This window comes from Sus scrofa, chromosome 9, assembly GCF_000003025.6.
Source record: "Sus scrofa isolate TJ Tabasco breed Duroc chromosome 9, Sscrofa11.1, whole genome shotgun sequence".
Taxonomy (NCBI): Eukaryota; Metazoa; Chordata; class Mammalia; order Artiodactyla; family Suidae; genus Sus; species Sus scrofa.
This window is the reverse complement of record NC_010451.4, coordinates 32581785-32596174: the sequence shown is the minus strand read 5'-3', so window position 1 is coordinate 32596174 and position 14390 is coordinate 32581785. Positions and strand designations below refer to the sequence as shown.

At 39.3% G+C, this 14390-nt stretch overlaps 1 long non-coding RNA gene and 1 other non-coding gene across 2 annotated transcripts in view; one reads left to right on the top strand and one right to left on the bottom strand.

Moving 5' to 3' along the window:
- Window positions 1-14390, bottom strand: part of LOC110255424 — a 189569-nt gene that overhangs the window by 29918 nt on the left and 145261 nt on the right. The window lies entirely within an intron of this gene.
- On the top strand, window positions 1193-1288 carry MIR9833 (microRNA 9833). Its single transcript, NR_128520.1, has one exon. It is a non-coding gene; the product is annotated as a microRNA 9833 (primary transcript).

Here is a 14390-nt window from a genome sequence, read left to right as displayed (position 1 = left end):
GAGCATTCTTTTAAGGTTTTGAAGTTGACTTTTAAATTTTATTTATTTGTTTATTTATGTATGTATTTATTTATTTACTTTTTAGGACCACACCTGTGGCATATGGACGTTCCTAGGCTAGGGGTTGAATTGGAACTGCAGCTGCTGGCCTACCCCACAGCCACAGAAATACCAGATAAGAGATGTGCCTGTGAACTACACCAAAGCCCACAGCAACGCTGGATACTTAAGCCACTGAACAGGGACAGAGATTGAACCCGCATCCTCATGGATACTAGCCGGATATCTAACCTGCAGAGCCACAAAGGGAACTCCTGAAGTTGACTTTTGAAAACCAGTGTAATTTTTTTGTGTTTCATCCAAATTGTTGTGTGTACCTTCTTACTGTTTCTTGCTGAGTTGCTTTCCACGGTTGGACCTACCACCATTTCTTTTTTCTTTTCTTTCTTTTTTTTTTTTTTTTGGTCTTATTGCCTTTTCTAGGACCGCTCCCATGGCATATGGAGGTTCCCAGGCTAGGGGTCTAATCGGAGCTCTAGTCGCCGGCCTACTCCAGAGCCACAGCAACGGGGATCTGAGCCGCATCTGTGACCCACACCACAGCTCACGGCAATGCCGGATCCTTAACCCACTGAGCAAGGCCAGGGATTGAACCCACAACCCCACGGTTTCTAGTCAGATTCATTAACCATTGCGCCACGATGGGAACTCCCTACCATCATTTCTTTTACCAACCTAAAATTGATTTTGTATATTGATCTTGTGTCATATAACTTTAATAAACCTGCTTACTAGTTCTAACTTTTTAATATATTTGATTATACTTCCTATATAGATGACCACAGTGTTTATGAGTAAAGCTAATTTTATTCTTTTCCAATTTGGAGTTTTTATTTATTCTTTTTATTTTATCTATTGACAAGAGCCTCTATTGATGTTGAGTATAGGTGAAGAGTGAAGCAAAACAGCATACTTTCTATAAAAGGAAGCTGAGTTTTCTAATACAGAATGGTATGGACCACAGCGCTCTCTGATGAAGTGTTATTACTTGATTTTGCCACTTCAGAATGACCTTTTTTTTTTTTTTTTTTTTTTTTTTTTTTTTTTTTTTTTTTTTAATCATTGAAACTAGGAAGGTCACTTAATTTTCAGCATCTCCCACCAGCATATCTGATCTACAGAGAACCACTGCTCTAGGACTTTAAAGATTGTTGGTATGTTCCTTTCCGAAGTCTTGATGGAGAGGGTCTGCCTTCTGCATTCTTTAAAAAGATATAATTGACTAGGTAATGATCCTCTAATACTTAGTTTATAAATCCACTTAGGATTTCTATCTTATGAAGTCCTTAATTGACAGAAATTATTTGTTTACAGTATAGAAGCCAGGACCTAGCTAGGGCCAACTTTGAATTCAAATTTCTATTTGTTTAGAAGCAAGAAGGCAACTATTGTCTACTTCAGCTTTATAGTTAAACCTACAATCTGGTAATTATATTCATATCATTAAATAAAGCCTAAGGTAAAAACCAGAACTTGCTTCGTCCAGCAGCTTCATGTTTTCAAGTCCAATCTCATACATGTTCCCCATATTTTGCCAACTTCAGGTAGCAATATTCTGCAACAGTTTGGCACATAAATTTCCCTTTTGTAATCTCAGCCCAGTTCTTCCTCTACTGCCATCCTGTGGTAGATGTAGAGATGTGCTTCCCAGGTCACTTGATGGGGTTTACTGCCCCACTGTGGGGAGGGCAAGACACAGAAAGCTTCTAACTGTCAATTCTTCAGGATCTGCCTGAGTACTCACCTTCCTCACCCTAGGTCACGCCCTTGTTGGGGAAACTCACATCCAGTGACTGAATAAGGCAGGGTAAAATGGCTGGGCATTGCAGCATATGTCAGGACAACTCTGGTGAGCAATACTCACTCTTGAGCTTCCCTCCTGTTTGTTAGAAGATTTGTTGGGCTTGCATCCTAAATTCAGTTTCAGACTCAGCTTCTGGAAAACCCAACCTGCCACAACTGGTACCAGAAATGGTATGGGCTGAAAAACAGGTGATAATTTGGGATTTTAGAGCTAGATTACTCATTGCCCCTCTGGTAATGAGGACCCCATCACTATTGGTGGGAGGAGCACATGCAAACTTTCACTGGTGGTGTATTGTGATGGTCTACCATGGATAGCACTAGTGGGTGCAATGTGTCAGGTGTCTGAGACATGGAGAAACTAGGAGATATAAGAATAAATGAATTGGATGTTTATTGCTAAACATCTTCATGCTTCAGAAAGATACTGAGCAGACAACTGAAATTAGGTGTGAAAGCCAGAGGACTTATTTAATGGTATATAAATAAAAGTCTATTTCCTGCATCAGAAAGGAAGAAAAAGATGAACAAACCCAGGATCCAATTTTCTGAGTGACAGAATGTGAAAGATGGTTAAAATGCCCAATGAAAGTAAATCTGTCTTATCGAGTTGAGGGCTCTGGCTGAGAGAACCTGGACGCCAATACCTGAGATGGGTAGATGCCCCCTAAATTTTGGTATCACAGAGTTTTCTGAATCTGCAAAAATGGCCTATATCTTCCTATCAAGAGCTAGTTGGTTTTATGTGTTGAAAAACAATCCATAAAAATTTCTGCTGCAAAGCAACATGCCCCCCTCAGAACCTACTTCCCACCTTTTGTCTTGTCCATTAGGTCTATCATGATTAAATTATAGAATAAGCCAGTTTGAGGTGTTGGATTGGATAAGGGAGGAGCAGGACTACATCCCAAAGGTGTCGGAGAAGTATCCAGTAGGAGTTGGATGAGTAAGCCTGAGACTAGATAGTGAGGGTTCTTGACTTTGGGGCTGACATCTGTAACTGACTATGAAAGAATTTATGACTATGAAATTTTATTTAGTAGTACTCTCTGTGGTAAAAGATTTAAGACTGGCAAGGACACCAGGAAATGAGGCAAACTTACCATTAGGATGGGTCAATAAGCATGACAAACACAATGGCTCAAGCTGAGTGAAGTTGAAATGCTATAATTATTATGTAGACATAGAGGGAGGGATTGAAAGGTTCAGGGAAGTAGGCATGATGTAATTGATATACCACATGTAACTGGAATAACCAAAGGATGACTACGTTTTGTGGAAACTTATGGGAAATTTGCAAGAAGCCTGGTCAGTTGGTCATGTGTCTGAAAATAAAAAGATTGGAAATTAGAGACAAGAACTTCTAGGGTAGTCGTTTGGATGAATACGTTAAAGCGGGCACAAAATGTGAAGATTTTTATATCATATGGTAATATTCACCAGGAAGCGTTTACCGTGGAAGAGCTACTAAACAACCAAAATTACAAAATGATTCAGTCAGTTGACATCAGCCAGCCTTTGCATCCCTGTGTTGGCCTGATGGTCATTATTTAGAGCTATGTATGAGCCAATAATGTGGACTTTCATTTACCAAGGCTGATCTACCCACTGCTGCCCCTGCAAGTCCAGCCTGCCAGCAACAGAGACCAATGCTGAATGCCTGCTCTGGCAATATTTGTGGTAGGCTGGGGCTATGATGGCCCCTTGATATATCATGGTTCCTGCTTTCTGGTATTCATGCTCTTGTGTATTCCCCTCACCTTTAGTGTGGTTGGGCTTAATGACTCACTTCTAACAAATAGAAAATGGCAAAAATCACAGGTAACAAAAAAAAAATCTACATAATTAATATCACTATGACTGTTTGCTGTGAATATCCATGTCTTTCATCTGACTTTAAATCTTTTTTTAATTGCGGTATATTTGATTTGCAATGTTGTGTTAATTTCTGTTGTACTGCAAAGTGATTTAGACACACACACAAATATACTCTTTTTAAGTATTCTTTTTCACTATGGTTCATCACAAGACATTGACTATAGTTCTCTGTGCTGTACAGTAGGATCTTGTTTACCCCTCTGAGTATAAAAGCTTATATCTGGGAACCCCAACCTCCCACTCCATCCTTCCTCCAGCACCCTCCCCCTTGGCAACCCCAAATCTGTTCTCTTTGCAGGACTTTAAATCTTGAGAATACCTAATTGAACAGACCTAGTATCATAATCCTGAATTTGATATTGGGAAAACAGAAAATACCTGATTCCCTTTAGCCTCAAAAGTGAGAGCCAGGGTGCTACCTCTGAGCAAGATTAGAACAATGAGAACTGCCTCTATGTTAGTTTCTTATTATTGTTTAACAAATTACTAAGGCCTAGTAAATTACAATAAAAACATTTATTTTCTCATGGTTTCTGTGGGTAGAAGTCTGGGAGTGGCTTAGCTGGGTTTTCTGCCCAGGATTTCACAAGCTCCCGTCAAGGTGCCAGTTGCACTAAGTTCTCATCTTGTTGAGGGAAGAATCCTCTTCCAATCTTATTATGGTTTTTGGTAGAAGTCATGTCCTTGTGGTTGTAGGACCAAAGCACTCAGGCCCACATATGGCATTCTTTATAGGCAGATAGATCCCAAATGGCTATTTGCTTCCTTAAAGCCGGCTGGAAAATCTTTCTAGTTTGCTAAGACTGAGTTTTAATAATATAAGTTAATCAAGAGAGTGACATCCATTTTTCCATATTCTATTGATACAAAAGTGAGTCATAGTTCCCACCTACACTCTGGGGGAGGAAACTATAGCAGGGCTACAAGGACGTGACTTTTATTTTTTAATTATTTAATTTTTTTTGCTGTGCCCATGGCATGCAGAAGTTCTTGGGCCAGGGATCGAACCTGTGCCATAGCAGGAATCAGAGGCATAGCAATGATGACACTGGATCCTTAACCTGCTGAAACACAGGGAACTCCAGACATGACTTTTAGGGTGACTCTTAGGATGTGTTCGCCACAACTTCCCAGATGCTGATCGGCTAACAACAAAAAAGGGGCAAATGTGTACTAATTTCCAAAAGAAGCCCAGCATAATATCAAGTGCCAAGAATATTTTATTCTTCAAAAACGTCAGTCTCCCTTTCTGATGACTGACTTGGCTTTGCCAATTACCTTGATGGGGGGAAAAGTGTTAGGGAAAAATAGATCTCATTTTGACCTATAAATGAACATTCTCTGTAACTTGAGCTGACATAAATTCATTACCATGTGTATCAGTCAGGTTTCCCCAGAGAAACAGAGCCATTAGGCGATGTCCCTCTCTTTCTGTTAAGGCCTTCAACTGACTGGATGAGGCCCACCAACATTAAGGGAGGGTACTCTGCTTTATCCAAAATGTTTTAATGATTTATGTGCTAATATCATCTAAAAATACCTTCACACAACTATCTAGAATATTATTCTAGGTAAAGATCTGGGGACTGTGACCTGGCCAAGTTGACACCTAAAATTAACCATCCTACCAGGAAACCTAGTTGTCTTTCTTAGTCTGGTCAACTAATTTTATACAGAGAAAACAGATGAAGTGACTTGTATCAGACTATATTGAAAAATATTGGTATAAAAACTAGCCATAAACACTAGCAACTGTCCATGCTTTATTTCTAAGAATAGTAAGTTATAAAGTTACACTGGTAGCATTTGGTATGTGATATAGTCCATGTAGGTGTTTCTCTGGCATTAGCAATGCTGGAAGCACCCTGTCTAAGAGGTAATGCTGGAAGCACCCTGTCTAAGGAGGTCTAAGAGAGTGGTCCTACTTTTAAGAAGTTGAGACATATGTTGGCCTCTTCTTTAGGATCCATATACCATTTTTTTTTCTATCAGGAAGTATAAGGTAGGTAAGGGAGAAGGCATAGAGCATACCAGGAATTCTTGATGCAGTATGTATATATAGAGAAGCAGCAGCATCTCATATACCAGAAGCCACCTGCTAGTGAGGAAGGGCCATCACCCAGCTAGAGCCCAGCACCCCTGTCTTGAGCCTGAAACCTTGTCTAAGGTTCTCTCTTCCTTATGTGTTAGGGAGGGAGCTGGAGAAACAGCTCAGGTCTCTGCAGAGAGGAAAGTCACAGCATACTCCCAAAGCCCTTCCCATTTTAATCATGGATTAGCTCACTCTTCACCAGAGCCACAATGGGCTGGAAGGATTCCACATATTTATTTCTTTAGGAACAGGAGTCCAACCACATCCAAAGGGGAAGAATGATCTATATTTTTTTTCTACAAGTCCTAACTTTCCTCCTAATATAAGTGTATAATATGTGTAATCACATGCCTTTTCTTTCTGCTTTGCCACCAGTTGTAATTATGTGAGCATTATTCATGACTCCCAAGCATCCTGATCTTGTCTGCTTTCTCTGCTTCAATGCCTTTGCCAAAGTATACATCTCTATTCCTGGTTGTTGATAACCTAAACTTGGGTTTAGTGACATGGTTAGTTATCCTTCAGTCTTTTTTTTCTTTTTTTTTTCCAGTTTCAGAGCAAGGTTTTTTGCTTTTTGTTTTTTGTTTGTGGCCATGCCTGTGGCACGTGGAAGTTCCCGGGCCAGGGATCCAACCCACGCCACAGCTGTGCCCTGATCCAACCACAGCAGTGACAGCGCCGGGTCCTTAACTGCTAGGCCACAAGGGAACACTCAAAGGGAGGTTTAATGTTATGTATGCTCACACACCAAAGCTACTTTCAAAAACACTGAAAGCCTAATTTGCACTGTGGGTTTCCTCAAGGTTCATCTTGAGAGTTTGGGTTGGCCCAGACTCAGATGGAAGGAGGCAGTGCCATAAGATAACAGAAAGATTTCAGGGGTATTGATTGGATTAATCACTCAATTTTTTGTTGTTGTTGTTTTTGTTTTTATGGCTGCACTTCTGGCACATGGAAGTTAGGCTAGGGACTGAATCTGAGCTGCATCTGCAACCTATGTTGCAGCTGGTGACAACACCAGATCCTTAAGCCGCTGAGCGAGGTCAGGGATTGAACCTGCATCCTCGTAGGTATTAGTCCAGGTTCTTAGCCCACTGAGCCACAGTGGAAACTCCCTGATTAGTCATTCTTAAACTTTCATTGATGTAGAGCACCCAGTCCAGAATCAGCTGCCAGTCGGTGGCCCATATCACCCCTATGGTGCCCACAACACCACATGCCCCTCTTAGAATCCAGTTTCTGGCCAGCTTGTAATAGCCTGGGTCCAGGAAGCCTCTCAGCATCCCCACACTGCCCAGCTCAGGGTAAACCCAGCTCTGCTAACCCAGGTGCATGCTGTATTGTAGTTTTAGAACTAGGAGGACAATGGACCAAACCCTGCATGTAAATCAATACTCCTCAAAAATCCTCCTTCTGTGTATTTCCCCAAAACATATTTTGTGATATGCCTTAACTATGTTCTAGGTTTATGTAATGGTTCAAAGATTTTCTCTTATGAAATTTTAAGTTTTAACGTGAAACATACACTCACTGAAAGCAACAGCAGAAAGTCAAGTTTACTTTGGAACAAAATAAGTATTGCATTATTACATGATAATCTTAAATTATCCACCAGCAGATGGCAATATAATCTTAAATATTACTGATCATAGGTGATTAAATAATTTATAAAAGATGGAAACAACATATTAAATCCATAGATTAAATTTAATTTCACCCATATAATTTTATTTCATTAAGATTTTTTTGGTCTTTTTATGTCTATTGAAAAACCATAAAAGGTCATTAATTTTATGACTTTAGGAATATACAGTATTGCTAGAATGAGTCTTTAATTGACAAATCAAACTAAATTATACATACTAACTCTAATTGTATGACAATTTATATGTGGTCTATATGCAAGTACTATTGACTTCTAAGGCTCAAAATACCCTCTTTTATATGTCAGAATCTTATTGGTTAGGGGACTCCTAAAATCAGGTGCTTTCCCCAACCAATTAAGCAACAGAAACTTTTTGCAATTGGCTGCTAAATTTTGGCCCTGGACAATTCCATAAGTTAAAGAACTTATATATTTGATGCATAGCTGCATTCTATTGCTTCCTTCTATAACTATAAACTAAGCAAGTATACATGTAAGTAGAATAAAGTTACTGAAAAGATTAATTTACTCTAATATTTTATAACTTAATTTCTTTAGAGTTCTTTTAATTTTATAGGACCAACTAAAAACTATCAAGGGGCTCATACTAGTTTAGTATACTTACAGTCAAGAAAACCTGGAAATTGCTTAGAGCAGTGATTTGCAAATTTTACTGCCTATTAGAATCACCTAGGAAGTATCTAGAACACTCACATCTAGGTCACACCCATACAAATTAAATAATCTAAGGGTGAGATCCAGGTATCAGTAATTTTTCAAATTCCCAGTATGATTCCTTTTTTTCTTTTTTTTTTTTTAGGGCCGCACCCGCAGCATATGGAAGTTTCCAGGCTAGGGGTCTAATCTGAGCCGTTGCCGCCGGCCTACGCCAGAGGCACAACAATGCCAGATCTGAGGAGCGTTTTTGACCTACACTACAGTTCATGGCAACGCCGGATCCTTAGCTCACTGAGTGAGGCCAGGAATCAAACCTGCAACCTCATGGTTCCTAGTCGGATTTGTTTCCACTGCACCATGATGGGAACTCCCAGGAAGATATCTTATAATAAAAGTTAGATTAAACATTAAGGTATGAAACAAAAGTTATCCACCATTTCATTGAGCAGGTACTTTGTACAATTTATAGTACTAAGGACTTAACTATATGTAACCTTTTATCTTTATAAATATGTCACATAGGAGATATTCTCATTTTATAGATGATGAACTCTAGGCTCAAGAAGGTTAAGTAGCTTGTCAAAAGTCACATATGGGAACTAGAAATTGAACCCAAGACTAACTCCAAAATCTTACACTGCAGTAACAGTAATGATGAGGATGAAGCAAAGAGGGCTGATTCTGCAGACTTTTTTATTTTGAGGAGAAGTGACTCACTGGGATGACTGATTCAGGCTTCTGAAAACCAGATGAGGCAGGAAGAAATAATATTGTGTAGCACCACTGCGATTATTTGCCTTTGGTGTCAGCTATGATAACACCATTATGTGGTGAATGCTGATGCGATAGAATTTGGCTTTGCAAGATCTTTGCTAAAAACTCCTAGGAAGAAGGACCTAGGAGAAATACAGAGAATACAGTGGCTGTATATGATTCTGGAGTAGTTCCCCTCATTCTTTTTCTGGTTCTCTTTTGCAATTTTCTGGTAGTTTGGACACATCATAAAAAGATGAGTGGCTGGAAAAAAAAGCTTCTGCTGATATTTGGTGTGGGCAGTAGGTGCAGAGGACTTTTTTTTTTGAACTATTAAATATAGCGTTTTAAGGAAAATAGTAATCAATGCTTGTGCCTACCAGTACGTTTTCAAATTATGAAATTAGAGCTGCAATTTGAAAAATAAGTCAATAGGGAATTTATTCATATGGCATGAAATTGACAAAAGCTCTACCTACTTTCTATTTGTGTGGTCCAAATCAATTTAGTCCCGTTAAAGTGGGGGAGGGTGTGATATAATTCCAGATGAGAATGAAAACTGAATTGAATTTTCTGAGAAGTATAGTCTGGCTCTAATTTCAAAAATACAACTTGTATTTGGTGGGCTTTTAATTTTTTTTTTAAGCTCATACACAATAGTGCCACAGATGGTCTCCTAGGTTTTTTTGCCATCTATTGCCCTTATGCAAACTACTTCAGTCTATATAGTAACTGGAACACTGCATTGTCATAGAAACTAAAAACAGAAAGACATACTTCATGTTGCTCAAGGGCATCCTATATCTTTTCCAGTGTTCTTAATTTTGTTCACACTTCTTGGGCCGCTCCCGTGGCATATGGAGGTTCCCAGGCTAGGGGTCCAATCGGAGCTGCAGCCACCGGCCTACGCCAGAGCCACAGCAACACAGGATCCGAGCCGCGTCTGCAACCTACACCACAGCTCACGGCAACGCCGGATCGTTAACCCACTGAGCAAGGGCGGGGACCGAACTCGCAACCTCACGGTTCCTAGTTGGATTTGTTAACCACTGCGCCACGACGGGAACTCCTGTTCACACTTTTATTCTTTAAAAATTATTTTCCTTATTCTGAGAAAAGATCTTATAAAATATGTAAAATATGAAGGAAAAAAAAAGTCTCTGTAATCCCATCACTCAATGCCAACCACAGTACCATACTCTAAAGTGCAAGTTTTTGTTTGTTTGTTTGTTTGTCTTTTTCCAGGGCTGTGCCTGAGGCATATGGAGGTTCCCAGGCTACGGGTCCAATTGGAGCTGTAGCTGCTGGCCTGCGCCACAGCCACAGCAAGGCGGGATCCAAGCAGCATCTGCAAACCACACTACAGCTCACAGCAACGCCAGATCCTTAACCCACTGAGCGAGGCCAGGGATCGAACCTGCAACCTCATGGTTCCTAGTCGGATTCATTAACCACTGAGCCACGATGGGAACTCCTAGAGTGCAAGTTTAATAGAGTACATAATATCCAGTTTCGAAGTGGACAATCTGTAGGAAAGTAGTAAAAGATGCAGGAAAAGAGGCATGCTGACATAGATATGTCATGTGAGACCACAAGGCCCAACAGGGAATCATTTTATCTCATTGAAGGGCCTGGGGGATGCATTCACAATCAGGAAAGCACCAATGAGAGGCCAAGTAGCACCATTTAAAAATGTTGTAGTGACTCTTCTCGGCAAGCCAGAGTTGACAGCAGAAAAAGTGGTCATAGAGTGGCCCTGCCGTGGAAATGACAGGGCAAGTGAGAGAGGTTGTTGGTGCTTAACTTCCAGAAGCTGGGTGGCCACAATTACAGGAAGGGTCAGTAAGACTGAAAGGCAATCATCACAATGGCTTGCCCTTGAAGGAATTATGGAGATGGTTAAAAAACATGGTGTTACTAGGGGCAAAAAAAAAAGCAGAAGGAGATGGAAGTTAGTCACCCCCACCCCAACATAATATCTTGCCCAGTATCTGGACCTATTCCATTTCTCTGACCTGGAATCTGTTGACTGAAGAGGTGATCAGGATATGATTGACAGGTGAAACACTGGATGTCCTGTTAAGTTTGGAGGGGCATCATAAGACGCCGTGAAGCTGGTATCATCCCCCATTCCCCACATTCCCTTAAATCTTTATTTACAAAAATAGGTGCTGGCCCACAAACTATAGATAACATAGATTTGGTTAAAAATTTAAATGCTAATCTTCCATGTCTAAGATATCATATGTTGGGTTTTCTTTTTCCTCTTTGAACAATTTTAAATGATATCGAAAATAGAAAAACATGTAAACATTCACATACAAAAGCTTTTTTTCCCCTACCTTTCCTCTTAATTCTTAGTTTACTTGATCACTGGTGAGCAGTGTGCTTCACTCTTTACCTCATATGCTAAATCCAAAAACTTCTCCAAATTCTGATGTGATAGAGTCCAAATGAATAATTTTACTGTATTTATACCTAAATGTCTCTTGCTGCTATTTTTTTTTTCTAAACAGCTGTGACTCTTCAAATCATTTGTCTTCAAAAGGCATTTTTAAACTTCCCTTTTTGAACACAGGCAAATTAGTTTTTTGTGATTTGAGGATTTGTAGCACTGTGAATAAAATACCGCATTCTGACAGGCTGACTCAGGAAGAACTAGAAAGCCTTCTTATTGCTTCATCCTTTGCTAAGTCTTCTTAATTTTCTTTTTAGCTTCTGATCAACTAGGAACAAACAGTTTGAGGGAAGATTTTGGTAGGTGAGGAAAAAAATGGGAGAGATTTGATTCGTCACTTCCTTATTTTTAATGACAGAGGAAATTGAGACCTTGACCAGTTTAATCAGTTTTTCAAAAGAAGATAGAGTTACCTCTTGATCTTTCACCATTTGTGTCTTGTTACTATACTGAATTTATTCTATTTTGGTTTTAATTAATCATGTCTTTGTTTTTTAAAATAGGAATCATCTAGTACAAACCAGAGGGAGAATGTTTCTATAAATAATTATGCACAGTTTGAGATGCCCATGGTTGGAAAGCAGTGTGTTGCTCTCATGAAGAGATGACATGGCCTTCCTGTATTCAAGCACTTTTGAAGTTTATGCTTTATTGCTCTCTGTGGTAATACAAGATTCATTCATTCCCTATGTTCCAAAATGCAGTGACCCAAAGCTGGACGGGATGAAGGTATTTATTTTAGTATTGTCCTAAAAATAGTAGTTAATATCATTCTTTTTCCGAGTTTTAAAATAGTATGTATTGCATTCCAATCCATGCTAATTATGAAATATTTGACCACAAAAATCTAGCTGTTTATAATTAGCCGACTTAATGATAGAGTCATAGAATTTGAGAGAGAAAAGGGACTTAATAGATCATTTATATCAGTGGTTCTTACCTTTTTTAAGGTTGGGGATCACTCTGTGTATCAAAATTTTGTGCCTTGCAGTTCCTATTGTGGCTCAGTGGTAACTAACCCAACTGGTATCCATGAGGATGGGTTCAATCCCTGGCCTTGCTCAGCAGGTTAAGGATCAGGCGTTGCCAATGAGCTATGGTGTAGGTTGCAGATGTAGCTTGGATCTGGCTTTGCTGTGGCTCTGGCTTAGGATGGCAGCTGTAGCTCCACTTCAACCCCTAGCCTAGGAACTTCCATATGCCACAGGTATGGCCCTAAAAAGCAAAACAAAACAAAACAAAACAAAAAACACACACACAAAAAACCCCAAACAAAAAAATACCTGTTCTCCAGAAGATATATTTACAGTGTGAATGTATTTTTAAGTTTTAGCCACCTTATAGATAGATGAACTTTATTCATAGATCTCCCTCTATGACGTCTAAGAATATCTGATGTAGTTTTGAGTTTGGAAAATAGTACTTGAAAGACTTTTAAGAAGCAATTCGTGAAGACATTCATGAATAATTTAAATAATTCTTGCCTTTCTTTACTAATATAAGAGAAAGAGTACAAGAGTAAAAGTCAGAATCAATTGATCCTGTAACGAAATAGCTGTTTGTTCTTAATCTTATCACATAATCCCTCTAGGCTTTTTTTTTTTTAAAATCACTAACTAAAAGAATTGTGGAGCTAGCAGAAATTTGGGAAATCAAATTCAAGTGCCTCAAACTAGAGATAAGTTATTATATAGGAACACCTTCCAAGTCTCTCTCTCTCTCTATATATATATATCTTTTCTCTTTAGGGCTGCACCGGCGGCATGTGGAGGTTCCCAGGCTAGGGATCTAATTGGAGCTACAACTGCTGGCCTACACCAGAGCCACAGCAAGGCGGGATCCAAGCAGCATCTGCAATCTACACCACAGCTCACGGCAACACCAGATCCTTAAGCCACTGAGCGAGGCCAGGGATTGAACCCAAAACCTCATGGTGCCTAGTCTGATTGGATTCCACTGCACCACAATGGGAACTCCCAAGCCTTAAATCTTAATTTACATATGGATTCTTCAATAGCATTTAATTCAATTGCATCATCTACTCCAGAATTTTGTCAGACACAAAAATCTATCATTTAGCTAGAGAGATAAAAATAACACATGGAGCAATGTGAAGAGTACTGATTAGTTAAACTGCACATATGAGTTCCCTTGTAAAGGCAGATTGAGCTTTTACTTGCTTGAGCTCATGTAACTTATAAGAGGCAGATCTATATGTGAATATAGGCAGCTGTGTCTTTACCGTAACACAGCATTGACTATTTAAGACAAAATCAGTGGGAGCAGAGATGACTGGAGAAACTTTGCTGGTGCTGATACTTGAGCTGTCCTTTAAAGGGGAAGAGGTAGTGGGGAATGTAGACTTTTCAGGTGACTTGAAGACTTGCGCAGATTTCACAAGTACTTAACCCTGCTTAAACTAATGTAGGGAGTATAATAATAAATACACAGAGGCTCCTTGGCATTTAGTTTTCTCTCATAGGACTCACACTAGTTCTAGCTGTCAAATATCACCTCAATCTGAGCTCTCTCTAAACTTTCCAACAATGTGCTGATACCTCCCCCTCTAGCATTCAACTTAGTGTCTCAGATGTAACTCTGTGCTCTTTCCACTCCACCTAGCATCCCCAACTTTTGTTAGAGAACAAATCGTGGAATGGTGTTATCAGGTTCTTTCAAGCTCTAAAACACATGAGAATATGGGATTGGAAATAGTAATGGCCACATTACTATTTAGTCCATATATCTGGACTAAACTATAATTCAAAAAGATATATACACCTGTGTGTTCATAGCAGCACTACTTATACTAGCCAAGACATTAAAGCATCCTAAATATCCATTGACAGATGACTGGATTAAGAAGATGTGTTACATATATACAGTGGAATACCACTCAGCCATAAAAAAAGAAAAAAATAATGCCATTTGCAGCAACATGGATGGAACTAGAGACTTTAACACTAAGTGAAGTATGTCAGAAAAAGAAATACAAATGCCATATCTTATCACTTATATGTGGA